This window comes from Takifugu flavidus, chromosome 1 (assembly GCF_003711565.1).
Source record: "Takifugu flavidus isolate HTHZ2018 chromosome 1, ASM371156v2, whole genome shotgun sequence".
NCBI lineage: Eukaryota > Metazoa > Chordata > Actinopteri > Tetraodontiformes > Tetraodontidae > Takifugu > Takifugu flavidus.
In genome coordinates, this window is record NC_079520.1 from 23,659,864 (window position 1) to 23,676,463 (window position 16,600).

Here is a 16,600-nt window from a genome sequence, read left to right on the forward strand (position 1 = left end):
TGCTGTGTGGTTGATCCTGTCCTGACGCGTAGCCAGACAGAACAGAACTTATCAAACCGGATCCATCCTCCAGCGTTGACACTTGACTCGGGTTGTGTGTGTAAGGCTGTGTGTGTGTGTGTGAAGAGGAATGATTTATGATGTGTGAGTTAGGCGCACGTGTACGCGTGCCTCTACAATTATTTCACTAACTTCTATGATCCACAAGATATTAAAAGCAAAAAACACATATGCACAGAAGCAGACAACAACAATTTCTGAGTGTCAGCCAATAAATGCTCACAACACCACTTGTTCTACTGGCTCCGGGTGCTGCTTCATCACAGGACGCCAGTCTCGCCCAAAAACACGGGAAAGAGTGAAGCAGAGTTTAAATGATGAGTGTAAAGAGGGGCAAAAAAACAAATGCAGCAAGTAGAAAGAAAGACACATTAAAGCAGTGGAGAGTAAAACAAAAGGAGAAAAGGAAAAGAAAGGTAGAAGAGAGGCAGAGACAGAAGCAGACACGAAGGAGAGTGAAGTCCGTTTACCCATGGAGGCAAAGCTAGAGGAGAGGCTCCTCAGAGACAGATGAAAATAATGAGGACTTTTCTGTCAGGAAAGATTTACAAAATCTTACCAGTGTTATTAAAATTTAAAATCGCCCATTTTTTTCCCCTTTCTTGCTTCCCACCCTCTTCCTCCTCCCTCCTTTTCCTTTCCCTATTTCTCCCCCTTCTCTTCCAGCAGCACAGCCTTATTACCAGCTCTAATGAGCACCGGGATGCACCTCAGCTGCGTGTGTGTGTGTGTGTCTGCATGTGTGCACACGTGTGTGTGCGCACGCGTGTGTGTGAGTGTGAGAGAGAGGGAGCGTGTGTGTGTGTTGGGGTCCAGGTCCCTCATGCCAGCTTCATCAACAATCTGGATTCTCCAGTTCCTTCAGTTCCTTCACACACACACACACACACAACACGCACGCACGCACACACACACACACACACACACACACACACACACGCACACACACACACACACACACGCACACCACACACACACACACCTCTTAGACAAATAACATCACCTACCTAAAAACAAAAACTGTCTCAGACAGCAAGAGAGCCGACCCATAGTTAAATACAACTAGAAATACACAGGTGCACTCACACACACACACACACACACACACACACACACACACACACACACACACACACACACGGAATATTAACAACAAACTTAGCTGCAAGTTGCATCTCTCAGGCCCTCCCCGTTCCCTCCTCTTTTCACTAGTAGGCCAATAAAATAAAAATCAATGGCTGTCTGAGCCATTCTGGTTCTCCTCCCTCCAGACCCTGGGAATATACAGCATGAGAGGGATTGGAGGGGTGGAGGGAGGGCAGGATCAATGTGCTCACAAATGGTTTGAGTGATGGACACAGAGGTGGAACATTGGTGGGGGTAAGTTCTAACTAATGCATTAACTTGTTATCACAAACTAATACAAATATATGGTTCATCGCAGTGGCGTGCGTACATATCCCGGTCTGGAGTTCCTCCACAGACAACTGAAGGCGGAGCCTGTTATCCATCCCGACTGAGCGACGAAAAGGTGAGAAAGGCTTCAATCGAGACAAAGACAAGAAGTAAACTGAGGGGGAAACGATCCAGGAAAATCAGATGAGTTCACGTTGCTCTGCGGAGATAATGACTTGACCTGTTTTGTTGGAGGGATCTGATCCCACCAGGTTTCACTCTGCCTATTGTCCCCAAGGGGGTGTTCAAGAAAAAGAAAAGAAGATGAACCTGAAACAGGCGTGCAAACAACAAAAACGGGACTTTAATTAAAAAGCAGTTTGTAGTAATCATTGAAAGAAGTCTCAACCACCATGTTGTTGCTAAAACAAATATTAAAGAACGCACCCACATGCCCACAACACACTAAACATGAATGAACGCACAAATGTGCAGACAACAAACAGCTGGATTCAACTTAAAGAGCACATATTTTACATGAAGATACGGTCTGAGAGACTAATGCAACATGCCAACTTTGAGTTTAGGATTTCTAAAGTTGCATAGTCCACTTACCGGTGCCTTGGAATAGTTATTTCTGAATTTGCTGATTAATCATTCAGTGTGCCCAGACAATTTACTTCCGTCTTTTCCCCCCACTACTGACACTACTGGACAAGTCTTATTTTGCCCTGTATTGACTAAAAAGATAAAAGATGGACAGCTTTTTATTTGGAGATTGTGCTCAGCATATTTCACACCGGCCTCTCCGTCTCCCACTTAGCTCCCCTGTCTTTCTACCAACTTGACGCAGGAGTACAGCAGCGGGATTCATCCATTTTTTATTCGCCGGCTAACAACCCAGGCCGGGTCCTGTTCTCTCCCAGAAAGGTGTTGCATGGAGGAAGAGAGGAAGGGCCGAAGGAGACATAAGAGGAGATGGAGAAATGGAGGGATAGAGGAAGAAAGGAGGAGGAACGCAGAGGCGTGGGAGGAATGTGTATGCAAGTGTATAGCAGAGACTAAAAGGAGGGGAAGAGTAAGGAGATGGAAAACAGGGTGAGTGAAGGAAGGAGAATACAACTGTGACTGGAAATTTTTTCTTTTTAGCAAACTTTTTTTTTGCCGACAGCAATTTTGTGTAGGTGCTGAAATTTCTGGTCCTGATGTGATGTACAGGTGCCTTCCTGAGCCTTCCCTATCATCCATTCTCCTCCCCAAGTGTCATTTTCTGTCTCCTCACTCAAGTATTCAGTTCTTTCCTGCACTTGAGTGAGACTTCGTACTTTTTAACACCTCACCTTCTATTTGTCCCGCGTTTCCCCAAGTTTACTTGTTGCTGTACATTCCTGACCAGGATTCTTATAATAAATTCACCAACAGTACCTGATATTAATGTGATACCTTGATAGCCCTCTGATAGCATGACATTTGTGAGCATTCGCACCGTTTCCTGCCAGGGCCGGGGGCAAGCCACCGATCCGATTACAGGCCGGTGAAAAGGGGCTTAACATGAGCTGTCAGAGTCGTAGACCTCCATAACTGTGATCTCCTCTAAAAATGTACACGGTGTTCAGTTATTCTCATTACAGCATATAAATCACACAAACAAGCTCCCTCTTATTTTAAATAAAGAAAGACAGAAAGAGCTGATGTGTTATGGTGCAACACGGTGTCACAGACAGATGAACAAAAGTTCTGTGCTCTTGGTGTTTGATGAAAAGACGATCTCAACAGGAGAGAATTTTGTGTCTTAATAGTCGGACTGCCATATAAAAAGAGTCAACATATGCCTTTTGTGTGATGTTCTGTACAAGATAAGCCTTCACTTAGTTTAATTTGCTGGTTTCTCCTCAATATAAAAACAGTGAACCGTTAAATGAATCTCTCTGGGGCCAAAAGACATCTGTTTAGGATTCCACGACAAAGAAGCAGCAAGGATATTGATGTTTATGTCTGCGCCGTTTTATTATCTACTAAGGAAGTTTCTCTGCTTGGTGTTTGTTTGCCATTTTATAAGCACTCTCCAAATATTTGCTGCAAATCCCGCGTGGTTTTAACTCTGCATCCTGTGTGTCTCCACATACACATGATATTGCAACAGTGCCCACCAGCATGCACACTAAACATGCAAGAACACACATACACACGCGCACACACACACACACACACACACAACACACACACACACACACACACACAGACAAACACACACCCACTCACAAACCTCTTCTTAGACAAATCTGCAAAGAGCCTGAACTTGCTGGATGTTTGCCTGAAAACATTCATATATGTATTTATTTATGTATAAAAATCCAAATATGTGTAAAAAAAATTGAATTATTTTCTACATTAAAAATCGTTTCTATGACAAAGTTTGTTTTTGTTTCTTTTCTGTTGTTTCTATTATTAAAAATAACTATAATAAAAACGACTCTTAAACTAAGTATACCTGTTCATGTGTTAAAAAAAGTTACATTTACAAAGAGCTTAATAATGATATCAAAGTCTGTCCAGTGCAATTAAATAAGTGATTTTAAGATAAAGAGAAGTTATGTTTGAACATAATGGAAAGATTTCCGTGTGGCTAAACTTTGTCTAGATTTAGCTTGAACTACTTATATGTATATCTATCCAATAATTTTCAAAACAGCATAAATAAATTAAACATTTGACCCAAATAGTAAAGGTTATCAAATCTGTATGTCACAGAACACAGACCTTTAACTTGTTCTGTAGTAACCCATGGATTCATAGTAGTTGTAGTAGTAATTGCAACTATTTTCACCAATTCTTAATACAGCATCATAGATGAGATAATAAAAGAAATGGCAGGGGAACGTATATAATCCTAAACAAATAACAGAAATAAAATGTTAGAGGTCATAGGTTACCAAGGAAAGGAACACCTTGAACCTCATAACCTGTCCACCATTTGATTGCATTTGAACGGATTCTTAAAAACTTTCCACAGGGATCCTTTCTTAGTTCTAAACTCCAAACCCTTCTGCAGACAGGAACAGACTAAGCCTGCCAAAGGTCAGTTTCAGACTGTACTTGAACGAGTGTTAAAGATTGTGCAAGAGCAATTTTGCTCGCGTGTGTCCACAACAGGTGTGCACTGCGTAAACTGGCAGTCTGGTGTGAAATCGCAGAACAATACAGGGTTATATGGACCATCAGGTAAAGCTTGTTTGCCAGCACTGGTGCAGATCACTTTATCCAGGTGGTGAGCAGATAGAGATGAAATATAGAAGAGGGAGTGAGACAGGGGAGAGTGGGAGAGAGAGAGAATGTAGGGATATCATGTCTTCCCACAAGCCCCCCCCCCATTTGACACTACAAGGAAGGCTTTAGTCAGTCTAAATAATCCATGCTGTTCCATTAAATTTGCAGACTAGTTTCCTGGTCCACATGCCTAAGCTGAGACAGCCTGAGGAAGAGAGAAAGGGGGGAAGACTTGAACAGGGATCAAGATAACCCAAGTTAAGAAGAAACTTACGTTTGTCTATGAAATCATGATAAATAGAGTAAGCTAGATGGGGAGCGCAGCTCTAGCCCCACGAGTGTTACCGGTTCAGTCATGGGTGCCTGCATCACCAACAAATCCACAAACCCGTGGCCGCCGCTATACAAAGGAAGCCAGCATTGTGACAGCGATATTTGCAGTTACAGCAATATTGCGGCATTTGCTTAGTGCTCTGGAGGCATGATCAATAGACGCTTAGGCTCTGAAGAACTGCTAATCAGGGCCAGCAGCCATGCAAGGACAAACCCTTGACGAAAACTCTGAAAAAGGAAAGAGGTGTTAAAAGGAGAAAACAAAGAGACAGAGAAAGAGAACTTTGAGGGGTGACAATGACAGCGGGAGATAGCCAACAAGTCCATCCTTCACTCCTCTAGAAGCACCGTCACGTGGCGGTCGCTCCGTCCTCAGCAGCAGTGTGGGCAGTGAGATGCAGATTACAGCTTTACCTCTTTTTGCTGTGAGCAGAGGTTTAAAAGTCAAGGGGCATCTGGCCTGCTTTGGGACCTTTGGGAATGCAAGAGCCAATCCATATTTGTGGAATCCGGTTATGAGTTCTTGTGAGAATCCGTGGCGCTTAACACAAATACAAAAGGATCAATCTAAAGCACGATTAAGCGGGGGGATCTATAGGAACAGTCTGCTGACAAACTATGAATAAAAGTTATGTAGTTAATCAATTTCATTTATGTCGCAAGACTCAAAGCCATAAGGTTCCCAATGTTGTTGACTTTTTCTCGGCTGACAAATGCAAAATGTAAAGAAATACAAGATTTTCCGCTGCTCTCTTGTGGAGGGAGTCTCACCGGTCGTGATGGTCCTGATGCTGACCCAAAGCAGAGCATCAAATCCCTGGAGTCATTTCCATCTGTTGCCTTACACTCCGCACATCACAAGCCTACTATGGAATGCTATGGGAAATTCATGGGTGAACTGGCCATCAAATATTAAAGATCAAGTCAACCAATGTGGGGTTTCTTACCCTTTCTCTCCCCTGGTATCTATGGTCACTGCTGCTCTAAGAGACTTCCCATAAGAAAAGAACCAAAGACAAAAAAGAGCAGATAGGAAGAAAAAGGGCAAGGAAGACAGAGCAAAAGGCTAGGAGGGTGTATCGGTGTTCAATATTTTCTTTTGAGAGGCCAGAGCTGGGTTAGCTTCAGCACAAACAGGGTCTTGATACACAGGCCCCCAGGTGTAAAATACAAACTTGTACACTGTTTGTATCATGTGGGTTTTTAGCTGTTTTTCCTCATTTTTCTTCTCTTGTGTTGCGAGTTGGCAAAGTAGGATTCTTTTGTCCAGCCATGCAGATGTAAAGATGGGGATCTCCAACACTAAGCCACCTCTCTGTCTGACTAAGGCCTAGAACCTGCAACAAACAGCACAAACTTACCGATAAAAGAACATTCTGTAAGGAGGAAATGAAGAAAACTTTCTATGCAAATAAACGGCTTTTTTAAGAAGATGCAAATCAGAAAGGTCAATTGTACACTATGAAAAAAGAAACAGGAGCAGCATGCCCTAAAAAACACTCAGATGGAAATATTGCTCATCAATAGAGCCCTGTTCTCGGACTTTGCCACAACCCTCTCAACACGCCCCTGGAATACCAACACCCACCATTATATAAGTGGATGTGCAGGGTCAGCAGAGTCTCCTCTGGCCTTGCTGACCAATAGATATTCTCATAATCACCTTCCTTCTGTACTGTCAGGCCTCCAGCCAGTGGAACCCTCATCCTGCCTTCACCCTCCATCTCCACTTATACTGGGGGCTTTTGCAGCGCGGCGCTGCTTCGATACATTAAAACTGCTGCCCCGTGATCAAACAAGCAAATACCTCCCGGGTCAGCAGAGGGCTACCCCACGTCAGTTAACAATGCAGCATTTAAACATCAGTCGTATGCAAAGCGGCTCGTACACAGGGGAGGAGATGGGCAGCAGGAGAAAGCGGAGAAGCAGGGCCTGGACTGGAGAGATAATGAGCACCGGAGTACACAAGCAGACATCAGCATCCATTTAATGCAACCGTGTCAGCTCCTACACGGCTTTATGATGAAAATATAACATGTGAAGCGCCATCAACATCACAACATGGAGGAGCTAATGGCTGAGCTTGGTATGATGCTGGTCAAAATGCAGACTAATTAGTGATGGACTGGATTGCAAGTTACAGCCACACATTTCACTTGCTGAAAACTTTTGACAGATACGGGAAAGATTTAATCAAATAACGGCCACAATCTTTAATTAATCAGTATATTAAGGGATGACTGCTCTAAAAAGGTTTATAAAAGAAACACAATCCTTTTTCTGAGCTGATTGTACACGAAACCAAAATATACACAGCGATTTATTATATTTACCTACAAATTCTATTCTTGGATGTAAAAATGACACCGATTGTTAATTGCATCCCTCCACTTCCTACTACAAATGGCAAAAAGAACAGAGCCCATATCCTCGTGTGCGATTGTTCATTTGATTTAAAATTCTGTGACTCATATGCCCTACAGTATTACAGCGGCAACTACAAAAACAATATATAGTTTAAATTCTTTTCCCCATTAATGAACCTTAAATGTTACTGAGATGGCTAAGAGACTTTCTTCTAGATTATCCCTCTCTCCCTCTGCCTACTGCTTGGATAACTGAATGACCTGCTGTCAAAGGGGCCTTTGTGAGTGTGCTTTGGCAGAAGGCCAATCAGATCCTCTGGCTTGTCTGTCTCAGAGAGGAAAATGGCGCCCCTGGTATGCCATCAGCAGCAGAAATGTGCAGACAGTCTGAACACTGAGGCAGGCTTGGCTTGCTGGGGCCCTCCTGAAAGTATGCCGGAGGAATTACCTGTCTGGCTCTTGGCCAGAGGGAGTCATTCAAAAAAAGCCGCTGGTTATTTATCCATTTGTTCACTTAAACCTCATGCACGCAGCCACTTTCAAAAACCTTCAACTCTTTAACACCGATTTCCACAGGTTCCGACAACGTTTGCCTGAGAGAGAGAGAGTGCTACAATCAGTACATTTTTAAGGTTGTATTCCAAAGAGAACTTGGATGAACTACTGGTTTAGAAGATTTAAATGCATCACCTGCTGCAGAATCAAAAGCTTTTATTGAAACATTTCCTCACACTTGGTGAATGACACATAATTCCTGGTACTGGAATGTATGAGACAATAGTTGGGAATATCCTGACAGTTAAAACAACTTGACATCACAGAAAAAGTGGATGAGTGAATTTATGGAAACTCGCAAACCTGAAAACAAAGCAAACACTCAAACAAATACAAACATTACACCACAAGAATACAGGTTCACACAAGTCTCCGTTTTACGTTAAACAGAGATCACAACTCGTGCGCTGCACATTCCCATTTATTTCGGCTGGGTAAAACCTGCCAGACAGAAATCCAGCAGCTCAACAAAGTGCCACTTTTGACACATCATGGAAGGAAGCAAGTGTTTAGACTCCTGCTTCAGAAACAAACTTCTGACAGCAGGAGGTGATGAAACAGAGCAGATCCAAAATTATTCTCGCGCTGCTCGAAGCCTGCTAAACCTGCTGCAGCCTGGAGCATCCCCCTCACCCCTCCCCCTGAGAGAAAGCAGGTAGGGACCAAAGAAACTAAAGAAAAGGATTGTTGCCAGATGATTCAATGTTATTAAGGATTGCAGATTTCGACAGAGCAAATGCAACACTCCTTTAACCGCAAAATGAAACGTCAACAGAACAATGAGCAAGTATTGACAGAAGTAAAGTCAATCTCTCGTCAGAAAATCACAAACACATACTCAATTGTACAAGCGCAAGCCTTTCCTCTGGCATTGCGACATAATCTACGGCGGCATTTCGAACGACGCAGTCAGCGGGTCGTAAACGTCCTCATGTTTCAGTGCAAACAGAAACGCCATTCTTGGCAGTGCTCATGTGTCTGCAAGCTCGAGGGGTGGAGTGAGAGGGATAGTTCGGTCTCGCTCATTTCACACTGTGAGGTGAGCCAGCGAGAAGTAACAAAATCTAGCCATAAAATTTGGATGGTGTGAAAAGGTAGGAGGGAGATGGCTGTTGTTCGCGGTATGGTCTCTTCCCTCCCAGACTGTCTCTCTAAGTTATCCATTATCGTATGTAGAGTGTACTTCATATTCTATAAAATATCAAGAATACATTTTCCTCAAAATATCAAAAGATATTTCAATGATTCCTCTGCCTTTATATACATGTTGTGATGTTAATTAGTCTGATCTTTATTGTTGATCACTGCTGCCTTGATCAAAGAAGAACCGAGTCAAATCATTGTCATATCAAATATACGACTATAAACAAAAGCGTGAAAATATTAAAAGCTCACATTTACTAAAAAAAATGGCTTGTGGGTTTAAACTTGACAGCAATGATTCCTCCTTTTTTTCTCCTCTCAGAAGTTTGGGCCTTTCTGTTTTTTAACCCTTTAAATTCGGCAGTGTTTTCAAAGTATGAGCTCCTCAGGAGGGGGTCCATACCGCAAACTGTGCCACTGTCGACAGAAATATCCCTGATTCCTGGCTTCTCCTTCATTTGGGTTAAGTGCATCGGCTCAAGCAGCCCATGCAGGGAGAGGCAATTTGATGGGGGGGGGGGGGGGAGTGGATATGACATGAGGAGTCGGTGCAAAAGAGTAAAGGGGAAACATTTTAATTGCTGGAATAGAATTGTAGTAATGGCATATCAATGTAAACTGGGCAGTCTCACAACACACCACAAGTAAATTAAAACTCTCAGATCTCAGATACAGCCAGAGAGCACTCATTTGTCCAATTTTCCAATGACTGCACCGTCCTGAATCTGAAGCGGATTTCACGGGTTATTCTATTCTGGTCTGCAGGCCACAGTGGTGTGTAAAATGAGAGGGAATGCAATGTTTTGGGAAATCTAATTTGAGGCCCGTGTTTGTTTTCCTGGCTTTATTTTGCAACCAGAAGGCTGGCTCCAAAGAGACACAAGTCTCCTTTCCCCGAGTTTCACAACAAAAATGTGCAACGCCGACATCCAACCAGAACCATTAAATTCAATTTGAGGCAAAAACATTAAGCCATATGCCTCCCTTTTGCTCTTCTTGTCTCCCAGGTCAGACCACAGAATTGAGCAGACAGGTAATTGAGAGGCTGTTGTGTGTCACTGGAGCATATGCACACATGGACTCCTATATACATATTTTAAAAACACAAATATTATCAGTGCTCTTTTGGCAACTAATTGTGTTATGCTCCCGGAGGGAGGCGAGAGAGGTCCTCGGTCGATAATTAATCCTCGTTTGGAAAAGTAAATGACATTCATTAGCAGGGAATCGAGCCAAGTGCCATTATTTACATGGCAATAATCTGGAGTGCGCTGGTGGTTCTTTTAATGTTACAGAAATAACTCTGGAACAGGGGAGGAGTACAGTTGCTTCCTTCCCCCCCATGTCTTCGCACCCAGGAACAATTAGGCACAGGCGAACAGATGGGGACGCCTCTGAGTAAGACAGCTCCTCTAAACGAGTCTTCCTCTGTTATCTCTATTCCTCATTCACCACACACACACACACACACACACACACACACCACACACACACACACACACACACAGAAAAAAGGTGTCTGTACAAAACAAGCATGCACACACAAACACACAAGTACTGAGCAAACACACTAACTTTTAACATCATATGCTGCCAAGATGAGATTAATTTTGCTTTTTACAGGTTATACAAAAAATTAAAAGGAGAGAGTACAATTAATATACTTCATAAATCAAAGGAACTGGCCACATTGAGGAAAAAAAGCATATTTTAACTATTATTAGTGAATTTATAATTAAATTTCATAACTAAGAAAGCATCTTCATCGTCGAGCATCAAAGTCACGCATCTCACTACATCTTGTGTTGGGATCATTATCCCCTTTGACCTCGATCCTGTCTGGATTCTCAGTCCAACAGCACACAGCAGGTCACATCCATGGCAGTGAACACACCTGTTACTATGTGACCTGTTAAATATCTTTGTCTCACTAAGCACGATGATTAAGGTATCAATTTCCATGGAGGCAAGTCACACAAACAGAGGAGTGAGAACTGAGTCTACGTATACATCACAGTCTCAGTCCTGTCCTCTTTGGATAGCAGGGATAGCCTCTGTCCCCTCTGGCCACACTACGAGGAGTGTACCATCAGACAGTCAGCATTCTCCTTGCCTATTAGATTAGGTAACATCTTGTGTTTGCTGACACTCCCGAGACCTGAGAAGGCCTCCACCATCATATTTTGTTACTGCAAAACAATAACCCCCTGTCTAAATTTAAACCACTCCATAACATAGTTATTTTGGCAATTAATACAATGTAGTGATTTAAAACTTTGCAAACAAGAACATCAGGTATTCTTATTTTAAACTTTCTTTTCCTTTTTGACAAAATACCAAATTGAATGGCATATAACACTTTTTTTTAATGTTGTTTTCTCTTTGTGACCCAAGTTAAAATTGAGCCTGCATGCTTCCCTTGGCACTGGAGAGATTGCTATTTTAGCTATAGGTCTTCTGCCTTGCACGACCTTTGCTATGCTGAAGGAAAACTTCCGAGAGAAATTCAATAAAATCCAGGTTGCAGGTCTCACTAATTCGTCCGACCAGCTCGCCACTCTTCCACGACCTGTTTTCCTTCAGCCACCCCTCAACCCTCAATCGATCTGCTTATTTTCTGAGATCAAAGGCTCGCACCGCTGTTGTACACTTAGCCTCGGCTGGGTCCTCCCACATCATGTCTAAATATTAATGATAATAAAGTCTCACACCCATCCCTGTGTCAGGCAATTACAGCCAGCATTGATCCTTGGCGCTCTGCTCCAATTAGAACTCACCGCTAGTAATGCGTCCTAGCACATCAAAGGATAACAGCCATTGATCCACTCCTGGATCTTAACGTTTACCGTTAGGAGAGAGGTAGGGGGATGTGGCATGGTGGAGGAGGAAGCAATATTCTGACTAAAGGAGAAGAGGAGAAAAGAAATCATTTTATCCTGTTGGTCAGGTAAAAGGAAGGCTGAAGCTCAGATGGGAAGGCTCAGCAAAATGACCTTAATGGCAACAGACAAAATGAAAGCTGCAACTACAATGGGCAAGTTGGATTTCAACAACAGAAAAATGTAATAAAAAAATAAAAACAGGATAGAAATTTGTGTGCACATGCGTCCGTGTTAAAGCACCAGCCACCTTTGTCAGACTTTCAGGATTATTCCAAATATTGATAGCTTAAAGAGAACCAAAGTTAATAAATGAAGAAAAAAAAAACCTGGGAATTTCTGATCAGGGTTATACAATACAGAACTCAGTGGGAGGCAAGATAAGCTCGTGTAAAACACCATGTCACCTCCCACATCTATGTCTTTAGGCCAGCAACTGACCTTTCTGACATCTTAAAGTTTGAGGAAAGGGAAAGATTTTAATGCACGGCAGAAACTACAATATATCACTCTAGAAAAAAAAGGGAAGAAATAGAATAACCAGCAGGGTGAGAATCAGACCCATTGAGTCAATAGAGAGCGACATGTTACCATTAAACCAGGGACCAGGACATTCCTTGCACAAATGAAGCTTAACAATCGCACTGTTGACACCATTATCTGACAGGGCTTATTGTTATGCTTGTTCACTGCTGTACTGATAGCGCTGATAGTCTTGGCCTCAGGCACGGCCTCACAGCTTCCTTTGTCACAGAGTTGGAGGAAAGCTTAACCACTGCTCTGGGTCACAATGATGATACTCTTCAGGGCATCATAATACACTGAATGCCTGTCCGACTGGTATGCGACCCAGTGGTTTGTAAACTTAGCTATTGATGGGGAACGACTCATGTCTCATTTTAAGGTTCATCTAAAGGTCACAAAAATGATTAAACTTCTGCAAATTCTGAAAGTAATTAATGCCTTTGAACAGCAATCATAGATAATATACTCTGCAAATTAATACTATATACACTATTTTTCAAATGATAATTACTGTTATTTATTCGAGTACCGCATTTTTCTCTCTGAGTGACCTACTTTCCTCTGAATCTGGTGCTCTCGGCTATTATACGCTTGTCTTACATGATGCTTTGCTTCAACGTTGTGCCTTGGTCGCAACCAAACTTTGTAATTAAAGGTTGGTGAGGAGAAACCAGTGTTTAGAAATGGTTTAAATCAAGTCTGCACTAAAATGCTATACCACAGGGAAACTTTTAGATGGGCATACATCAACGTCTTTTTAAGCAAAATACAGTCCTAGCTTAGGAGTCAGGCAAAACATCTAACAAACAGAGCCACTGTGGGCAGGGTCGAAGGTGAAAGGCTGTGGACAAAGCTCATGCAAGGGTAAGCGTAGGAAAACATTTGTCGCTGGCTGGGATATCAGCCTCCTCACATGTGTGGGATATTCAGTGAAGCATTCGGGTCAAATGAGGAAAACGAGGGGGGCAGGCGGGCTCCACAAACAGGCTGGGAAAGTGACACCAGGACGCAAAGCCAAGTCGTCAGTGTCCTCACAACTTCCCCTTAACACTCTGGCAAAGTCAACTCCGGCGCCATCAGAATGTGGGGTGGGGTTTAACGTTTACACAATGGCTGACAGGATGTACCCATGTGACCCAGCAAACAGTCTGATAACAAACAACACAGCTCTCCACTTTATGAGATGAAGATGTGCTTTAAATGAACATTAAAAGAGTACAAATTCTATTTTTTCTTTGTTTAGTTTTGTTTATTAAAAATTATTTTCTTACTTTTCTAACCTAAATTATGCAAGTCCACATACAGCTTACACCATAGTTACAGAGTTCAGTGTCTTTATTGCTTCTGAAATCTATAAAAAAGACTTAAAGCAATGACTTTAGAGGTCAACATTTTTCCAATCCCTCAGCCTCAAGGAAACTTTTACAGATGTATGATGGGCAACGGAACATTTGGACCGTGGTGGCAAAGCGTATTTGTGGGTAAATAACAACTCTTGTGTTATATTACACTACATAGGTCCCAAAAAATGCAAATAAGAAAAAAGGTCTTAAATTCAGGAATGTGTTACTGTCCACAAGAACTGTTGACCGCAATAAGCCAGGGTTAGATGGGAGAATGTGTGCATTTGCAAAGTTTTCAGGGCTGTTCTGTGAACATGGTTGTTGAGACAGATCACGACGGGATGTTGTTTAGCCTTGAGGTGCAAACTGAGATCCCTGTCGCCACAGAGATGTGAAGATCGTGATGTGTTCAGGGAAGTCTTCTCTCTATTTGGCAAAGGGCCTGGCCTGGCACCAGGGTGCTCAGCCAACAGCTCCTCTCCTCTGTCAGGCCCCCACTCCTCCACTCCTTCCTCTGCTGCCTCCTGGATGCCTGTCTGACTGGCTGGTGTGGGCCTAACAAGCCCTAGACATCAGGCCAAAGGGGCAATGGAACCGCTGCCAGCTGGGCCAGCACTTGATGGCAGAGCAGCACTCTCCAAACAAACAGCAGGCTGGGCCGCAGGCCACGGGCCACACGGAACCTGTCATTACCAGCCGTGCATAGCTGGTTCACTCCCCAAAAATTTAAGCGGACTAAACCTGTACGCGTGTGCGTCATCAGGGGGTCAGTTTCTAAAATAATTACATCATCAGCATCAAGGTGTGAGTGTGTGCTCATACCTTAGAAACATTCCTGCTTGGATTTTTTTTGCCCCTTTTTTAAACAATGAATTCAATGACTGGAAATCTTGAGCAGAGAGACAGTCTGCCAAACAGGAGCGCACGTTAATTACATAACATCAAGAAAACCTCCAATGGCTCCTGAGCTCAAAATGGACTCGGCGGACATCGGTCTTTCCCCACTGATCAAGGCTTTTGTGGCATGACTCTGCTTTGTCCTGACTCATTCCTTCAGAATCTGGCAACAACAGATGATGGTTTGAGGCGCTGGTAATTAAAAACGGCCGTTTCAACATCACCAAATAGGATTAGGTCAGAGGGGTAAGAATTCAATTTCCAACTCTGCTTTCCTTGGAATGTTCCACTGGGACAAGGGTGGTACAGGCTAAATTGTAGTGACAATCAACCTGTGTAACAAACTGGCTGTGTACACTGACGCACACAGAAATACTGTTTTGGTGTGTTTAGTGCCATGATTAAATTGTCTAGAGCTACACAAAAGCATACAACACATCTCTGTGGTTATGGCTGTGCCATTCTTAACGCCTGCTTATTTAAATTACAGACATGCCTCTGTTTTGTTCACTTGCAATATCTAAACCTCGGCATGATAAGGCAGTATTTTAACTTTTCAAATAGCAACACCAAGTTTTAAACACCATTTTAACAAGAAAGTAGGTAACTATTAGCTTGGCCTTCCCCCCTCAAATAAAATTGTCTTGTATGGGTTTTAATCTGGTCCCTTGTTGCCAGACCTACCTTTTAGCTGGTATGTGAGACTTTTATGAAATTAAGACAGAGCAGAATAGTTGAGGAAAAAAAAGAAAAAAGACTGGGGGTGCTTTTCATTTAATTAACATATAACGGATAACATCCCAAAAAAATATTTAGGTAGTTTTGTCTTATAGCTTAAAGGACAGAAATAAGTATTAAACCACTTGTGAGCTGGTCTCACATTTGACTTTACAGTATCTCACTTGTGAATGCTGTCTTGTCTCACAAACCTTGTCACTTACTTGAAAATAAGTGGTCTTTCTTTACAGTTTTGCCCGTTGTGATAAAGGAGATCTTTTATGCCATCAACATGGCAACATTGTACTGCCTTTGTTTCATTGCGCCATCCTGGTGGCTCTGCCAGTATGAGATGTGGATGTACAGGCGCACAGTAAGAGATTGATGGGTGAGAAGATATATTAAAAGGAAATAAAAAAATGAGTCACAACTCAGCATTTGTAAATATTTTAAGCTTTTGCATGCTGCCAGAAAGAGATCAGAGAAGCCACAACAATAACAGCAAACACCACACTAAACCATCCACCCTGACGCAAATGTGTCTGAGACAACTGGCATGCTTTCTTGACACATAAGTCTTCAAATTCTAAATAACCGGGATGAAAATGGAGTCAGTCACTGGAGGCCAGGGACACTATTGATGATAACATAAAGGTCTTTATCTTGAGTCATATTTTTGGGGATTTTAAATGTCCATGCCCTTGAATATACACTCAAAATCTGAGTCTGGGTTCAGTCTGGGTTCATTTATCCATGCATGGAACCAATGAAATCTCCACCTTGGACTCAAAGATTCTGGGTGTAATTACACCTGACGGAAAATATTTTGATATATATTTTCAGCCCGACTTAAGTATTAGCATTCCCCATTATTTCAGGTAGCTGTTGCATGCATTCTTGGCTGCATGCAGAGAGGCATGCACAATCCCTTACTGGGAGGGAACAACAACCAGATAAGAGACAATGCGATAAATTCTAATTGCTTAAAAATGTCCAGAAGAAGCCTCCCTATTATCTATTTAAATCGGCTGATAATGGGAGGCTAGAAGGAAGAGGAGATAGAAAAGCGGGAGGAGGACTAGCAGAAGGGGGGAGGCAGGGGAGAGAAAGGCATCCTCTG

At 42.6% G+C, this 16,600-nt stretch overlaps 1 protein-coding gene across 5 annotated transcripts in view; it reads right to left on the bottom strand.

Moving 5' to 3' along the window:
- vti1a (vesicle transport through interaction with t-SNAREs 1A) overlaps positions 1 to 16,600 on the bottom strand; it is an 87,300-nt gene that overhangs the window by 4,520 nt on the left and 66,180 nt on the right. The window lies entirely within an intron of this gene.